General features: G+C 45.5%; 1 protein-coding gene across 1 annotated transcript in view; it reads left to right on the top strand.

The window, feature by feature from the left end:
* Window positions 1-10,867, top strand: part of BUD13 (BUD13 homolog) — a 30,085-nt gene extending 19,218 nt beyond the window's left edge. Inside the window, exon 12 of the transcript XR_009758687.1 lies at window positions 10,615-10,867. The gene's annotated coding sequence lies outside the window, so the exon portion shown is untranslated. The remainder of the gene's footprint in view (window positions 1-10,614) is intronic.
* The last annotated feature ends 1,276 nt before the right edge of the window (window positions 10,868-12,143 follow it).

Genomic DNA, 12,143 nt, shown 5'->3' with positions numbered 1-12,143 from the left:
AATAAGCAAAGATGGGCAAGATCTGTGCAGTTACAGATGAGATGAGAAAGGAACAGAAAGGGGACCAGGGCTGCCGGGCCCTAGGAGCTTCTCTTTGGCTGCTTAAAAAAAACATTCTGTGCCAGCAGAATGCATGGTATGGTCCACAAGAAGCCAGCGAGGCAGCTCATTGTCCCAAGAAAATAGCAATCTAAAGCTGAGAGGGTAGTTCATGACAGATGCTTTTGGAGGTCACGGATTCATAGGGTCGCCATAAGTCGTAGTCAACTTGGAGGCACATAACAACAACAAAGCTGAGAGCAGATAGTGGGGACAAGAGATGAAGACCTAGCCTTAATAGACAAAATAAAGACTGAAATTGCCGGGGCAGGGTGGCATCCACCCATGAGTTCTCAAAGAACTCAAATGTGAAATTGCTGATCTTCTAACAAAAATATGAAACTTGTCCCTAAGATTCGCAACCATGCTCGAGGATTGGAAAGTGGTCAATGTAGCACCAAACTTTAAAAAGAGATTGGGGGGGGGGATCCCACAGATTACAGGCCAGTTAGCGTAATGTCTGTCCTGGGAAAACTGGTAGAAAGTATTGTTAAAGATAAAATAACCAAGCCTATAGAAGAGTGAGCCTTGCTGAAGCAGAACCAGGATAGCTTCTGCAAGAGCAAGTCTTATTTCACCAACCTGTTGGAGTGTGTCAACAAGGATATAGACAGAGATAATCTGGCTGACATAGTGTACTTGGACTTTCAAAAAGCTTTTGACAAGGTACCTCACCAAAGACTCCTGTGTAAGCTCAGCAGTCATGTAATGAGAGGGGTCCTCGTGTGGATCAGGAACTGGTTAAGCAACAGGAAGCAGAGAGCAGGAATGAATGGACAATTCTCCCAATGGAGGGATGTAGAAAGTGGAGTCCCCCAAAGATCAGCATTGGGACCTGTGCTTTTTAATTTGTTCATAAATGATCTAGAGTTAGAGGTGAGCAGTGAGGTGGCCAAGTTTGCTGATGACACTAAATTGTTCAGGGTCGCTAAAACAAAAAAAGATTGTGAAGCGCTCCAAAAGGACCTGTCCAAACTGAGTGACTGAGCAAATGCAATTTAATGTGAGCAAGTGTAAAGTGATGCATGCTGGAGCAAAATAACAACAACAACAATTTCACATATACACTCATGGTGTCTGAGCTGGTTGTCACTGACCAGGAACTAGACTTTGAGGTTGTAGTGGATAGTTCGATGAAGATGTTGACAACATGTGTGCAACAGCTGTGAAAAAGGCAAATTCCATGCTAGGGATCATTAGGAAAGGTATTGAAAATAAAACTGCTGATATCATTATGCCATTAAACAAATCTATGGTGCAGCCACATTTGGAATACTGTGCAGCCACATTTGGAATACTGTGCACAGTTCTGGTTGCCTAACATGAAAAAAGGAAAATGTAGAGTTGGAAAAGGTTCAGAAAAGGGCAACCAGAATGATCATGGGGATGGTGCAACTCCCCTATGAGGAAAGGTTGCAGTGTTTTGAGGCTTTTCGTTTAGAGAATAGGCGAGTAAGAGATGACATGATAGGAGTTTGTAAAATTATGCATGGCATGGAGAAAGTGGATAGAGATAATTTGTTCTCATAACACAAGAACTCATGGACATCCAATGAAGGTGAATGCTGGAAGATTTAGGACAGATAAAAGAAAGTCCTTTTTCACACACAGCATAGTTAAAGGATGGAACTTGCTCCCAGAGGAGGCAGTGATGGCCACCACTGAGCATGGCTTTAAAATAGGATTAGACAAATTCATGGAGGAGGTTAAGGCTATCCATGTCTACTAGCCACAGGGACTGGGGAGAGTGCTCTTGTGCTCAAGTCCTGCTTGTGGGCTTCCTGTGGGCATGTGGTTGCCCACTGTGAGAACAGGATGCTGGACTAGATGGGCCAGCAGGTGCTTCTTATATTCTTAGAGAGAATAGGAGCAGTGAGGAGAGATGAGGCGAACAAGTGACAAATGCAACCAAATGCCGTTCCATGGACTTCAGCCTTCACTGTAGTTTGGGAGGAAGAGGTGAAACAGAGAGGGACCTTCTCAAAGGTATCCACAGGGTGACCCTCACAAGGTTGCAATGTACAAGAAACGTGCTGTGTGTCTTCTGCAAAATGTGTGGCCCAGCAGATGGGACCAGCCCCCAGAGACTTCTGGGTAAAAAAGACCGCTCAGCTAAGCTGCAATGCTTTCATGATCCATACAACTTCAGTCTGTTTGATTTCAAGGATTTTTATCCTGAAGGGTGGGATATAAATGATTGTGACAAATAAATAAAATTCAGTGGGATTGAATTGAATTACAAGTCAAATACTCCAGTTCACCCAAATTGTGGGGTACCACAGTGCTGGTTCCAGTAATTTGGAGGCCCTTTGGCATGGCAGCACACTCAATGAGCCCACTAACCTGGAAGAGATACAAACTGCAGTTTCTCTTTGGCTGCTGCATCTGATCTTCTTGGTTGTATTCAATGTTAGTTCTACACAGAGAAGACCCATTGAAATTAATGAAGTTAAGGTTTGTTGTTATGTGCCTTCAAGTCGATTACGACTTATGGCGACCCTATGAATCAACAAACCCCAACTGCATCTGTTATAAACCACCCTGTTCACCCAGTGGGTCTACTCTGAGTAGGACTAATATGGAATACCACTCTCTGTACACAGTGCAAGAGGGACTGCTGTTAGGGCAGGGGGCCCTCTGCTGGTCTTGGCGCCTGGGCAAGTGCCCGGCCTTGCCACCCTCTGGAGCCAGCTTTGGGGCATTAGTCTTGTTGCCACAGAAAGTTTCCAAATGAGTCTGCAAATTGCTAGCAAAAGCAAACTCATATCCAAATGTGGGTAGCTATTTTGCTGTACTGTGTGGACTTACGATGTTTCCTGCAGTTGTGAATGAATGTCTGAAGAAAGGAATCATTTATCCTGATGGCAGCCTCACCATACTTGGCTTGAAGCAGAGCTAGCCAGCCTTGAAGCACATTTGAACATTGTACTGTTGTGGATGTTTCTATTAAAAATGTCCCTGGAGTACATTTGGGGTGTCCCTTTGAGTTTCTTGTGGCACACCAATGCAGCCACCTTCGATCTTGCTGATAAAACCGTAACTTGCTATGAAAACTATTGTTTCTAATACTCCTTTATTGAACAGCATCCAGACTTCCTCTGTGTGTGTGTTTCTATATAACTAATATATCTTAAGCAAGGGGAGTTGGAAGGTTTTGCTCAAGTGTTTATGTTTTCCCCCTAAGTTGAAATCTGGAGCAAAGAGGGGGCAGGAGTTTGCTTGAGCACCTAACTGTGTCTCTCTCTTCCCCCCCCCCTTACTTTCTCTGCCTGCCCCAGAGCTATCATGCAACCGCAGACTGAATGGCAAAGACATACTTTTCCTTGTTCTCTTTACACAGCTTAAATTTTTAAGACAAACAGCCTTGTAACACCATCTCCTAATGAAACTGTTCTACGGTAATTAATTATGTATCAGGCTTGTTTGCATGCGCGCCACCACTTGCTTTGCCTCGGCTGAGGCTTTGATCTGTCAAAGGCTAAATGGGAGATAAATAATGAAATTACAAAGCAGCCAGGGTGGAAACAAACATGTTCCGAGGGAAGAGTATCCTCCAGCAGGCAGCGATGGAAGAGAGCTCTTGAATTCTGGGGTCACCTTTAGTGAGTTACGTTCCCCGCTTCCACCCTGAGTTTCTGAGGGACCAGAAATTTCTAAAGAAAGCTGTTCTGTTGTGCATGGCTCCTTTTGTGAATAATGACTTTCTACTCAGAAACTGCAGAAAGCAAGTTGGTGACAGTGTGTAGTGGAGCTTATTCCTGTTTTTGTTAGGTAGTAGCCTTCAAATCCCTCCACAAAACCCAGAGACAGAATCGTATCAGATGCAATGTTACAGTTCTGTGTACCTGGGTCTTATTTCACCCACATGGCACTGGTGTGCCTTTGTGTCAGCATGCACATGCTGTCAATGCCGTTTGATGGGAAGGGGCCATTGCTCTGTGCTCTGCATGCAGAAGGTCCCAGCTGCAATCCCCAGCAGCATCTTCAGGTAGGGCTGGGAGAGACCCCGCCTGAAGCCCTGCAGAGCTGCTGCCAGTCAGTGCGGACAATAATTGGCTGGGTGGGGCAAGGGTCTGACTCTGTTTGAGGCAGCCTCCCTGGTTCCTGTTCTTTCCCAGCATGTATACACATCAATTTAAGGGCCAAAATTCAGTCTGTGATTCCATAAAGCTCTGAATTAGAAAATGATACTCAGTGTTCTTAGTCTTGTGTTGCTGTGGCCATATTGATGATGTGACAGCTGCAGCCATCACACAACAGATGGTGTCATTCATTGCAGGTCAGCCCTTAGAGGCAGAGCTTTTTTAAACCACTGCAAGCCGGATGGCAGCCATTGCCTCAACTAATCCCTGTGTGGATGGACCCAAAGAGGTTACGGACGGTGGATATTTTGGGTGAAAGGGATTCATGCTCATAACCATTTCCAAGGCTGGCTCCAGAGGGTAGGCAAAGCCGGGCACTTGTCAAGGCTCCTGACCAGCAGAGGGCTCACAGCCCTAGCAGTGCGACTTCTTGCACTTTGCACAGAAGATCCAAGAAGATCCGGTGTGGTAGCCTAAGAAAAGTTACAGCTGACATGTCCCGCCTCCTCCAGGTTAAGGGCCCCCACTGCCTGAGGGCTCCCCAAATCCCACCCCCACAAGGGGCAGAAGAATCACTGGGCTTCACCAAATTCAGGATTACTTTATACAGTGGCAAGTGTTATCAGTGTGTAAGACACTTTGCAGAGAAACATACACATAACTGACCCTGTCTTGAGGTGCTTGTGATGTTCCTATATTAATGTATATATGGTAAGTGTTGTTGTTTTAGAAGATACATGGTAAGTGGAGTGAAAGAGGAGGGGGAGTGAATGGGCAGTAGAATGCGAGATGATTGGCTGAGTTTTTAAAATGGCTGAATGTATAAAAGGAAGAGTGAGAGTGGAATCGGGGGGGGGAGAAGAGAAAGTGGATTGCTTGGTGGGGTTTAGAGAGTTGTTTGCCAGGAGAGTGTGAAGAAGGAGGGAGGTGGAGTTCGGATTAGTATTGAGTAAAACCATATGCTTATGTGCCTTAAGAAGAAATCTTGTTAATCTTGTTAGCTTTGTTATCTTTAATAAATACTTAATTTGGTTTACCAAAGGCCTGATCCTTGGCTGGGGTTTCACAGACCAGAAGGGAGGGTAAGGTAATGACCAAGGCTGAAGGGGAACTGTAACAAATGGTGGCAGCGGTGAAGAGAATAACAATACCAGTATTCAGAGTCTCTGGGAATACTAGTATTGGGACGTTACTGGTGGTTGCCTAGCAGGGGGATCTGTTGAGATCTGTGCTAGAGCGGATAGGTAAATCATAAGAGAGTGCGGTCCGGACTGGTGGAGTCCCTGGTGGTGCCTAGAGACAGGCAGTAACCACGAGCAGGTAGGAACCTGACAGGGAGAGCCAGGAAAGGACGCATCACATGTGGTGTCAGTAGCAGTGGGATACGAACAACAGAGAATCCAGATATGAATACTAGAGAATCCCTAACAGTGGTGTGGCAAACAGAAATAACAAAACAAGATTACTTGTGAGAGTGACTGGCAAAGAGTGTGTGGCAAAGAGTGAGTGAACTCAAACACCATGGCTGAATACATAAAAATGAAAAGAGAGGAGCTGGTGGAGAAGTGCATAACATTCAATTTACCTCACAAGGGTAAAGGGGTAGATGAATTGAGAGTAGCACTTATAGGATTTGCAACTGCACAGCAAAAACAACCTGTCAGGGAAAAGACCCCAGAAGGATATTTAAGCAATCCCGCTTATATAGAGTACTTGAGAGAGAAGTTAAGATGGGAGGCTGTGCAGGAGGCCGCAGAGATGGCGGATCACTTCGCCTCTAATAGAACTGGCTGGGTGGGGAAAACATCAAGAGAGTTTAAACCCAGACCATATAGTGCTGGCAGAAGGGATGTGGTACCACAGCGAGTGAGTCCTCCAGTAAAATCTGAAGGGCACAGGACACCCCAGAGTGGATCTGTGTACCCTAAAAGTGAGGAGAAATTATGCTACAAATGTGGTAGACCGGGGCACCTACGTTTTCAATGTGAGGTTGCCAACCCCATTAATAATCCTGCTCAGACAAGGGCAGTGAAAACAAAGCCCAAGGCTTTAGAAACAGCGAAAAAGGTTCAGTTCTGCCAGATAAACTGGACAGAAGTAACAGACCTTGATTCAAGTCTGAGAGAGGAAGTGAGTGTACAAGGGGCAAATTATTGGGCATTGCTTGACACTGGTGCCGCTCAGACGTTACTGAGGCCAGATTTAATAAAATCTGAGGTAATATTACCTCAGGAAACTGTGACTATCCAAGGAGTGAGGGGTCAACCAGAAAGTTTGCCTGTGGCCCTGGTGGATATGACTTGGAGAGGCTGAGAGGGCCGATATAAAGTAGGCATTAATGCCCAGCAACAAGAACCAGTAATACTGGGAAGGGATGTAATGGGCGCCCAAGGAAAGATCTATGTAGTGAGCAGACAGCAAATTGGCAGAGAAAAAGAAGCCATATTAAGGGGGGCTGAAACAAACAGGGTGGAATCTGTTAACCAGCCTCAGGTCACCATAGCAACCACTAGCAGGCCTGCTGAAGAAGACAAACTGTATCAAGTGGTCTCTGGGGAAGAAGCAGATCAATTCAGGGAAGAGCTGCATAAAGATATAAGTTTGAAGCAGATAAAGGAACAAGCCCTGACCCAACAGATTCCTTTCACTGACAAACTGAGGAATCAAGTTGTGTGTGAGAATGGGATTTTATATAGACTGTGGTTGCCTGCTGAGAGAAAGGATGAATGTGAACCAGTGAAGCAATTGATAGTACCTAGCAAATACAGAACCAGATTGCTAGAGGTAGCCCACGATGTCCCATGTGCAGGACATCTGGGAATAAAAAAGACCAAGAGGAGATTGGCTGCACATTATTATTGGCCAAATATCTCCAAGGATGTAAAACAACATTGTCTATCTTGTGGAATATGCCAAAAGGTGGGAAAGAGTGGAGTAAAGACCAAGGCACCCTTAAAGCCCCTTCCTATAATTGGACAACCCTTTTATAGAGTGGGAATAGATTTGGTGGGCCGTTTTTCCAAACCCACAAGGCATGGCAAGAAATATCTAGTGGTGGTGGTGGATTTTGCCACCAGGTACCCAGACGCAGAAGCACTGAGATCTGTAGAAGCCCCTGTAGTGGCAGAGGCTTTATTAAAAATCTTTATGAGGCTGGGTTTCCCTCATGAAGTGCTGACAGATCAAGGCAGTGTATTCATGGGAGAAGTGATGCAATGTATGTGGAAATGTTGTGGTCTAAAACATCTAAAGACCACTACTTACCATCCCGCCACTAATGGGTTAACAGAGAGATTCAATGGCGTTTTGAAGGGCATGATCAGAAGCTATGTTCAAGATCACCCACAAGACTGGGATGAACGTTTGGGATGCTTCTTATTTGCGTATAGAGAAGTCCCTCAAGAGTCAACAGGCTTCTCACCCTTTGAACTCATGTTCACTAGAAAAGTGAGGGGACCTTTGGAACTATTAAAAAATTCATGGGAAGAAACTCTGGGAGAGTACAAAACTTCTGTAGTAGATTTTGTATTGGAATTCCGCAATAAATTAACATCAATGATGGAAGTAGTGAAAGAGAATTTGAGTCATGCACAGGAGAAGCAAAGTTACTGGTATGACAGAACAGCCAGAGAACGTGTGTATGATGTGGGAGATATGGTTATGGCATTCATACCCAGGAAACATGACAAATTACAGGCTAACTGGGAAGGACCATATACCATCAGAGAAAGGCTTGACACAGTGACGTATGTAATTACCACAGACCAATTAAACAAAAGCAAAGTGGTTCATGTAAATATGTTGAAGCCTTACCATATCAGGGATGCACAGGTGTTGCAAGTTACCTTATTCCCTGAGGGAAGTGGGCCTGAACTTCCAGATTTGGTACAGGAAAGCAAAGACAAAGGAGGGGTAGATCAAGTGGAATGGTCAGAGGAGGTGAAGGAGGAAGTAAAAGAGGAGATTCTGAGAGTTTTGAAAACCTATAGGAATCTCTTTAGCAACAAACCTGGCCGAACCAGTATAGTTATACATTCCATTGATACTGGAGATCATGCCCCAATCAGATCTGTTCCGTACCGTGTGAATGGGAAAGTTTTGAATGAGATCAAAAAGGAGGTGGAAGATATGCTGGAATTAGGAGTGATCAGGGAATCCATCAGTCCCTGGGCCTCAAGTATTGTCCTGGTTCCGAAAAAAGATGGAACGACCAGGTTTTGCATTGATTATCAGCTAATCAATAAAATTACTGTCCCAGATGCGTATCCTATGCCTAGGGTAGATGCAATGTTAGAGTTATTGGGGGCAGCAACCATTATCTCTACACTAGATCTCTGTAAAGGATTTTGGCAAATGGAACTAGACGAGCAATCCAGAGCCAAAACTGCCTTCAGTAAACCAGATGGGTTATATGAGTTTGTGACCTTACCCATGGGACTAAGGAACTCACCAAGTTCATTTCAGAGGCTAATCAATACTGTGTTGCGAGGCATGTCAGATTTTGCAGTGGCCTATATCGATGACATAGCCATTTTTAGCAAGTCGGTGCCTGAGCATGTCCAACACCTGACAACAGTATTGGAGGCCTTAAGAAAAGCAGGCCTCACAAGAAAAGCTAAGAAATGCCAGTTTGGACTAAAGGAAGTAATCTATTTAGGACATAAGGTGGGGAGTGGGAAAATCACCCCCTTATGGAGCAAGGTGGAGGCAATACAAGCGTGGCCGATCCCCTTAACCAAAAAACAAGTAAGGGCATTTCTGGGTGTGGCTGGATTTTATAGGAAGTTTGTGCAAAATTTTGGGGAAATAGCAACCCCCTTGCATGAATTAACAAAGAAGAAGTGTTCTGAGCGTGTGGTATGGACGGATGAATGTCAGAAGGCTTTTGATCTACTGAAGCAAGCCTTGTGCCAAGGACCCATATTAATAGCACCAGACTATGAGAAACCATTCATCGTGGCTACAGATGCGTCGGACCTGGCGCTGGGAGTCGTCTTGCTACAGGAGAGAGAAGGCACCAGACATCCAGTGGCGTACCTGAGTCGCAAGCTGACGCCGAGGGAGAAAAACTATTCGTCGGTCCAGAAGGAGTGCCTAGCGGTCGTGTGGGGACTGAACAAGTTGCGCCCATACATGTGGGGACGAAGATTCACAGTGACTACGGATCATCGGGCCTTGTTATGGTTGCAGACTATGAAAAACCATAACACTATGCTGCAGAGGTGGTCCTGGGCCCTACAGGACTATCAAGTGGACTTCCAGTTCATAAAAGGCAAGGACAATGTACTGGCCGATGGACTTTCCAGGCAAGTGGCTGGGACTGCAGTGACGTGACCAGACAGAGGAACAAAGAAAGACATTTTCCCCATAGAGACTTTTATTTGTTAACGCGACGTATAAATCCTGGAACAGGAATAATACTCTGCTGTTGTTTAAGGGGGGGGAAATGTGATGTTCCTATATTAATGTATATATGGTAAGTGTTGTTGTTTTAGAAGATACATGGTAAGTGGAGTGAAAGAGGAGGGGGAGTGAATGGGCAGTAGAATGCGAGATGATTGGCTGAGTTTTTAAAATGGCTGAATGTATAAAAGGAAGAGTGAGAGTGGAATCTGGGGGGAGAAGAGAACTGAGTGGGTTGCTTGGTGGGGTTTAGAGAGTTGTTTGCCAGGAGAGTGTGAAGAAGGAGGGAGGTGGAGTTCGGATTAGTATTGAGTAAAACCATATGCTTATGTGCCTTAAGAAGAAATCTTGTTAATCTTGTTAGCTTTGTTATCTTTAATAAATACTTAATTTGGTTTACCAAAGGCCTGATCCTTGGCTGGGGTTTCACAGACCAGAAGGGAGGGTAAGGTAATGACCAAGGCTGAAGGGGAACTGTAACAAATGGTGGCAGCGGTGAAGAGAATAACAATACCAGTATTCAGAGTCTCTGGGAATACTAGTATTGGGACGTTACTGGTGGTTGCCTAGCAGGGGGATCTGTTGAGATCTGTGCTAGAGCGGATAGGTAAATCATAAGAGAGTGCGGTCCGGACTGGTGGAGTCCCTGGTGGTGCCTAGAGACAGGCAGTAACCACGAGCAGGTAAGAACCTGACAGGGAGAGCCAAGGAAGGACGCATCACAGTGCTCACAATCTAACTTCAGGGGAACAAGAAATGAAGATGTGCAAATGTAGTGACACATACTTAAGCTTCGTTTTGGGTGTGAGGATGAGAGCTGGTTCACAGAAGAGATGAGTTTTGAGAAGGGATTTACAGGATTCTACCAAGCCAGTTGTGTGGGTGGTTGAGGCTGTAGGTGGCATTAAAGTTGGTCGCATTTGTCTGAAGTTTCCTGTGTCCTGTTCTTTGTTTATTTATTGCAATTATGTATGTCCTGTTTTTCAGGATGCACATCCTTCTAAAACATTGAATCCTCTTCCCACCACAGATATAGTTGGGGACTGAGTCACCTAAGCTTCTAGTGCCAATGGAAGACCTGCTGCTTCTTCAGCCAGAGATTTGGTTAAATCTGCAGCACTGCACTTTGCAAAGAGCTCTTTGACTACGTCTCTGCACTGCCTGTTGCACTGGTGTATCTTTTAAGGATCATTTTATTGTGCTATTCAGCAATTGTGCCCCACTTTGGGATTACTTTATAATAAAAAGCGGGTAACCAATTTTATAAATAAATAAAATAAAAATCTATAATGAACAACATGATCCTATCCAATCTGTGGACCGTCTTGCCTCGAGGGGAAGAGAGAGAGAGAAGGCAGAACAGCCATCTTGCTCCTGCTGTTCCAGCTGGGGTGGCATCTCCCTCCCTCAACTGCCACTGCAGGGCTACTCAAGGATCCCAGCTCCCTGCTGAAGCTAAGCAGGGTCAGGTGTGGTCAGTGCCTGGATGGGAGACCACCTGGGAACCATATGGAAGCCACCTTGGGTTTCTATCATGGAAAGAAAGGTGGGGTATAAATGTAATAAATAAATAAATAAAATAAACTTTTTGTGGCTCTTTTTTATTTTATAGTGTTAACTGACACTTGTTATTTTAATACTTCTAGGTAAACTGCTGTATGAGGTTTGTCTGAAAAGTGGTATATGAATAACTTTTTAAAAATAATGTCCACAGGGTCCTTCCCACAGGGCATCTGGTAGCAGAATGGCCTTTGGGGTTGAGGTGGGATGGCAGCTAGTCCAACTGGAGGAGGTGCTGAAGCAGTCTCGCCCCCCCTTTTCCGGAATTATGGGACAGCATGTGGGCCTTGGGTTGTTTGCAGGAGAAAGGCAATAATCTTCCTGGTCTAGTTTTCTGATTGGCATGTCCTCTAAGCAACCCTCTGCCAGCCTGGTGCCACCCAGGTGTTTTAGACCACAATTCCCATCAGCCCCTGCTGCATAGCTGTATTATCTATTCCAACATGGCTGTGCTGGCTCAGGGTGATGGCAGCTGGAGTCCAAAACACCTACAGGGCAGCAGGTTGGCAAAAGGTCCCCTGGACAAGTTGTATCTCATCAGAGCAGCTTCTGTTAAGAGAGCCAATAATAGTCACGGGGAAAGAAGAGCTGCCTGAAGACGGTTCCGGTCCCATCTTTCCTGCTGCACCTCAGTGCGCGGGTGCATCCACCTCCTGTAGCACCCCCCTTGTGGCCCTGTGGGATGGGATGGAAGCCACCAGGGCCTAGACCTTTGCTCTGGCTGGCCTGCTGTCACTCCCTCTTGCTGGAGGCCCATTCATATGCACAGGGAATGGAATTCAATAAAACTCATTAACCTAACGCCAGGCTGATAAGATGAGTGCCTGAGATGTTGCTGTCTCTAGCACACAAAGCTCCTCCGAGGCTCTGCCACAGCCAGATAATTGCTTCAAAGCCAGCACACAATGAATTTACAATGGAGGAGCTGATAGCAGCTGGACGTGGCGGACAAAGCTGGAGAGGGCGGGTGGGGGGAGGGGAGGATGCCCCCTGCCTCCC

Source organism: Rhineura floridana, chromosome 12, assembly GCF_030035675.1.
Source record: "Rhineura floridana isolate rRhiFlo1 chromosome 12, rRhiFlo1.hap2, whole genome shotgun sequence".
In the NCBI taxonomy this organism is placed as follows: Eukaryota; Metazoa; Chordata; class Lepidosauria; order Squamata; family Rhineuridae; genus Rhineura; species Rhineura floridana.
Note: the sequence above shows the minus strand (reverse complement) of the source record. Positions and strands in the feature narration are given on the sequence as shown.